The sequence below is a fragment of the Gopherus evgoodei genome, chromosome 6 (assembly GCF_007399415.2).
Source record: "Gopherus evgoodei ecotype Sinaloan lineage chromosome 6, rGopEvg1_v1.p, whole genome shotgun sequence".
In the NCBI taxonomy this organism is placed as follows: Eukaryota; Metazoa; Chordata; order Testudines; family Testudinidae; genus Gopherus; species Gopherus evgoodei.
The window spans coordinates 46,451,584-46,457,583 of NC_044327.1; the positions used below are offsets into that span (position 1 = coordinate 46,451,584).

Sequence of the window (6,000 nt, forward strand, 5' to 3'; positions counted from 1 at the left end):
GGAAAACACAGCCATCACAAATAGACAAATTATCAATGCCATAGTGAAGTTAATATATACATCAGGGATCAGCAACCTTTCAGAAGTGGTGTGCCGAATCTTCATTTATTCACTCTAATTTAAGGTTTCACATGCCAGTAATACATTTTAACGTTTTTAGAAGGTCTCTTTCTATAAATTTATAATATAGAACTAAACTATTGTTGCATGTAAAGTAAATAAGGCCCGAGTGACCAGGACCCGGGCAGCGTGAATGCCACTGAAAATCAGCTTGCGTGCCGCCTTCAGCACCCGTGCCATAGGTTGCTTACCCGATATACATACTGATCCATTATCATGACTGAAAGAATGTGTTGATCAGTGAATTAATACCTTAGTTCTAGTAATCTGTGTGTGATTATTTGGCAGATGTAGATTATACACCAGAAAGGCATGACTTTTCACTTGAAAAAAAGATTAAACTGCTCTAAATGGGGCTATTCATGACATATTAGAGATCTGCTCCTTTGAGTGCATTCCTCACACCTCACATCTTATTTTAAAAGACCAAAACAACAAAATAAGTGAATGAAACATTGTATTTCCACTTAAATGCACAGAAACAAAGAACACAAAAGTTGACTCTGAAGAAAGAGACAATTGTTTTAGTACCGCAGCTAAATAACAATTTTACTAATATATCTTCCCCCCGCCCTCCAGAAGATACTTGCATTCTCTAAATTTGAACCGATGTTTTACTGATACTGGAAGTTGCCTGCTGGAAAGTTTTATAAATGTTTTGAGGCCAATCCATTGTTGAACTACACAACTTTAAATAAATAAATAGAACCCACTTTACACAGTTCTGAAACTTCTGTCTTTCTTATGCATTCAAGTTGGACAGGAGATGCACTTTCTTTGCTTTAACCAACCTCAGATTTAAGATGTCAGCTTTCCTTTTGAGAAAGAAGCTGAATTTCCTATGCCTCAACCAACATTACATTTCAGGTATCAGCTTTCTATTGGATTGTTATTTAATTTTTAATCCCAGAGATTTGTTCTCAGCGTTTAGATGAAGCAGTTAGAATAATCTGTTTTATCATATTGCAGTTCTTCCATCAACAGTGTTGTGTCTTGACCTTTCAAGGATCTCTAAATAGCTAGTGATCTTACCAAAGACCATGCAGTAGTCAACATAATTGGGGAGTTAGGTTCAGCACTAAATATGAACTTCTTTCTTTTGAAGGTGGAGAAAAAAAGCTATTAAATCAGATGTGACTATTTTAGGGACAATTCTGAAGTTCTTAAGCATCGAGATAAAACTTCAATTGACTTAAATGGGCACATTTAATTAGTAAGGTATGCAGGTTCAAACCACACGCTGCTAACACTTGATCTGTGCAGCTTCTCATAGTTGTAAGATATTTAACAATTCTGTTGTGCCAAATCAAATAGGAATTACTTCATTTTAGCACTCAGTGCTGTTTCTATAAAATGGAATATTTTGATAAATCTAGGAGCAAAGAGAAATGATCACATTATGTGCAAAAAAACAGCCGCCCATAAATATACCTCTTCACAAGATAGCATCTGTTCTTAATGCCCATATGAGGTCAAGCACAACAGGGCCCCAGTCTCAGTTGGAATCTTAAGGCATACTATAATAGACATAATAGTAGATTTCCTACATCCTGAACATCCATTATACTACTTGTACCAAAACACTCGAGAATCAAATCAAAGACAACAGTCACAGAATAAAGTATCTTCTCTGAAAGAAGCTACATCTAAGATTCTGTGTGGTTCTGGAATTTCACAAACAGAAGTGAGCCTGATGCAGTGGGTAACGATAGCAAACACAGAGTTTGGGGACACTGCCCCAATTTGAAAGGGATGGATTGTCTATTAATATTTCATACATTCTCTGAATAGGTGTGTTTTTAATAAAGAGACCAGCTAGCTAACTTGCGATCCCAATGGGATGCAATTCCCAGTGTCTACCTTATTAAGTATTTAATGATGGTGGAAATTCCCAGCAGATCTATGGATGGAAGTAAACCAAATCACAGAGAGGGTGAAAGAGGACATCAGCAGCTAGTGAAGAGCAAAGAAATTGACTTTATTGCTTACCAGTATTACAGTGCCCTAATAGAGCCTGCTTTTAAAATAGTTGGCACAATATTTAAGGTTTTGTTGTTCCAATTAAGCAACACCTGTTCTTTTTTCTTTCCCCAACCTCAAGAGGGTAGGGGAATGCACAAAGTACCAGACTACTTTGGGGTTTGAATGGCAAATAGGGCAGAAACAATGCCAGATAAAGTTGTATAAGCCGGTATCTGTCCTGTCTTTGAGGCAACAGGAAATAGTGTGGTTTCCTGAAAGACACCTGCCTTCCCTCCCTGCTATAAAAAAAACCATGTGTGGCTTAATTGGAACAACAAAGCCTTACATATAGCCAGCTGGCTATGGGAGCACTTCACATGTGCAAGGGAACTGTGGCACCACCAAACAGAAGTCAGCCATTGGTTTCATTGCATGTGGCGCAGGATCAAGAAAATCTGCAGCACAGTCCCAAGGGGCCACCACAGGCAATGTATAGCTACACAGAGTGGAAGCCATCATGGAAGGAGCAGCAAAAGGGGGGAAAAGTTTATAAAAATGAAACACAGAAGATGACACAAAAACAACAAAGCAATAGGGGCCAAAAGAGAGAGACAGATTCAGTGACAATTTAGTCAGTCCATGAAGTGAAGGGACATATGGGAATGTGTGTCACTATGTAGTGGAATGCTACCTGTCCTTCTCAAGGGAGGCTAAAGCAAAGCCGTGGGAAGCCTTTACTCCTCTTACACAGCATTTGGAAAAAGTCAAAATGCTCTCATCCATGATGACGATAAGAGGTGGCAAGAGAGGGATGATTTGCACTGACATATTAGTTAAATGAAATGGAATATTTGTTTTTTACATATATTTGAAATCTAGCTTAATATCACTTCAAATTACAAGCAAAATGAAACTTTCATTTTTAACTTATTCTCTGTATTTAGCTATATGCTTACCCATTTGCTTACTTGCAAATACTGAAAGATTATACAATATGGAACGAGATATTGCAAAGCATATTGCAACATTCATTCCAATTATTTCATAAATTGTCATTAAGTTGGTGGGTGGGGGATGTGGCAGTTTGAGGTAGAAGAGAAGTCATTTTGCAAGCCAGAATAATTTACTCTGGAGACAGACTGGCTGACTAACTGCTAGTAAGACAGCCACACTGTTCAAATGAAGGAACCATAAATTCAACATGTCCCATGTGGAATGGCTAGAAATCTCAAAAAGGATTTCAAAGGATTTGATAGGTTGTTACAATGCACAAATTTGATAGCCCATTGCTTATATATGGTTCTCTCCAGAAGTCCTGATTTACCATAAGAACTGCATTGTTAATGGGTTTGTCTTTCTGGAAACTCCATAAAAGACTGCTTGGATTTAAATAGTTAATATTCATGGAAACATTGTTCTATACTTGTCTGAGAGTTTAGTGTTTATATTAAGTTAGTATCCCAAACCCCAAATCAGGATCAAGGTCTTATTGTGGAAGATGCTATCAAAAAAACAAAACAAAAATCTTACCACATGAAGACAGTCTTCTCCCCAAAAGCTTACAGGAAGGGTCGGCAACCTTTCAGCAGTGGTGTGCCAAGTCTTCATTTATTCACTCTAATGCAAGGTTTCACGGGCCAGTAATACATTTTAACATTTTTAGAAGGTCTCTTTCTATAAGTCTATAATATATAACTAAACCACTGTTGTATGTAAAGTAAATAAGGTTTTTAAAATGTTTAAGAAACTTAATTTAAAATTAAATAAAAATACAGAGCTCTTGGACCGGTGGCCAGGATCCAGGCAGTGTGACTGCCACTGAAAATCAGCTTGCATGCCGGCCTTTGGCACATATGCCATAGGTTGCCTACCCCTGGCTTACAGGCTAAGAAGATAGATCTGAAGGGGATCACTTTAAAATTTTGAAAGTTACAAGAACAGGATCCCAAACTACTAAAAACCAGAAAATTAATCAAAAAGTAAAACAACATTCTTTTATTAGGAAGCGATTATTTTTAGAACAAAGAAGGACCCATGGTTAAAAGCAAGCAACCCCAACAGAGAATGAGGGAGAAAGGACCCTTTCAGTCAACAGGCAGCAAAACTTCCACCTTGAAAACAGCAATAGAGATACAGTTTTACTCACCAAATGGGCAAGAATCTGTTAAACTGTTATCTCTGTTTATGCCTGCTTAAAGTACCTAGATAGCACTGCATATTTGGAACAGTTTGTTACACAGCTAAGCAAGCAGCCTAGGAAATGTTACAAACATGACTATATAGATATTAATTTGTACAATGTAGATGTCTGGCGGTACAACATATAGTTATTTCAATTGCTGTGTAAGTAGTTTTTTGATTCATAAGTAAGCAAGTCACATTAAGTAAGTATGCCAGCCACTTCATACAGGTATTATCATGAGATTAATGTGTCCAGTTACCTGCATAAACATATACAGGAAAACACTGAGAAAACATGTAGCAGGAATCCAATTTGTCTTGTGAACCCCAAGTTTCACCTCCTTTAAAAACTACAGTAACTCCACACTTAACATCCTCTCGCTTAACGTTGTTTTGAGGTTATGTCCCTACTCCATTGCAGAACATGCTTGTTTAAAGTTGTGCAATGCTCCTCTATGTCGTTTGGCTGCCTGCTTTGTCTAGGGCTGGCAGCCCCCCTATTAGCTCCCCTATGCCCCCCTCCACAGTGCCTCCCAACCACTCCTTCCCCATGCCAAGTCTCCACTCCACATGCTAAAATCCAGCCTCTAGGTTGCCCCTTTTTCCATAGACAATAAGCAAACCAAGGAGAAAGGATGAACCCCCTCCCCAAATCCTTTTCTGGAACAGAATCAGAAGGGGACACTTCTCCAGAGTAGCCTTGTGGTACTTTGCTTCGTTCTCTTACTTCTCACCATCCCTGCATCAAGCAGGGAGCTGCACCTCAGTAGAGTTGGCTGCACACTTAAATGCGCCCCCACCCCCAAGATGTGGCTGCATTTCAGCGGTGGGTGAAGAAACTCCCCACCAGAGAGACAGTCTGCAGGAGCCGGGAAACACGTTGCCAGTCTCTGAGGAGCAGGGATTAGCTACATGGCAGCTGACTGACACAGTCTCTGCGAGGGACCCTATCACATGGGGCTCCCTCCAGCCCGCTGACCGCCCTCTCCCCACCAAAGCTGCAGGGGGGAGGGCAACCGGTCCCTTTCCCTCCATGGCCAGGCTGCTCTCCTCGCGCACCTTCCAGCCGAGGCATTTGTGCAGCGAGGAGCCCGGCCCGGGACCCAGGCAGTCCCCGCAGGGATGCACTCCCGCCGCGGGCGGGGGAAGGGCAGGAGCCCCGCAAAGCGGCGGCACCGAGACTTGCTCACCTTGCTCCGCCGCTTGCAGCGCTGCTCGCCGCGGCACGGCACTGCCCGGCACGGCCCGCTCCCGGAGCTGGGGGACAGCCCGGCCGGCAGCACCTTCCCAGGTCTCCGCAACGGCCCCCGGAGGGAGGGAGGGACGGACGGCTGCTGGCGGCAGGGGCTGCTGCGGCTGGCGGCGCGGCGGCCAGAGCAGGAAGCGCGGCGAGGGGAGCCTGCCAATGAACGGAGAGGGAGCTGAGCGCTCCTAGGCAGGTTGGGCAGCTCTCTCCGGGCCCCAGCCGGCTCCCCGCCCACGCCGCTGCCCCCTGGGGCTGGGCCCCACGCGTGTGTCGCACCCTCCCGGGACAGAGACAGTAGCCAGGGCTTCCCCCCCCCCATGTGCCCGCTGCAGAGGCAGCCCCAGTGCCACAGCCCGCCCATTGCACCAGCCTCGGGCAGCCCTGCAGACATTGAGGTCCGGCCATATCTTGACCAACCCAGACTCCTAGTAGCAGGAAATAGGAGGAAACCTTATCTGCCCCTTAGCACCACCACAACGCCCCCACCCCTC

At 43.3% G+C, this 6,000-nt stretch overlaps 1 protein-coding gene across 1 annotated transcript in view; it reads right to left on the reverse strand.

Annotated features, from left to right (window-relative positions):
* GOLM1 (golgi membrane protein 1) overlaps positions 1 to 5,589 on the reverse strand; it is a 55,653-nt gene extending 50,064 nt beyond the window's left edge. The window contains exon 1 of the mRNA XM_030567337.1: positions 5,454 to 5,589. The gene's annotated coding sequence lies outside the window, so the exon portion shown is untranslated. The remainder of the gene's footprint in view (positions 1 to 5,453) is intronic.
* Positions 5,590 to 6,000: the final 411 nt, after the last annotated feature.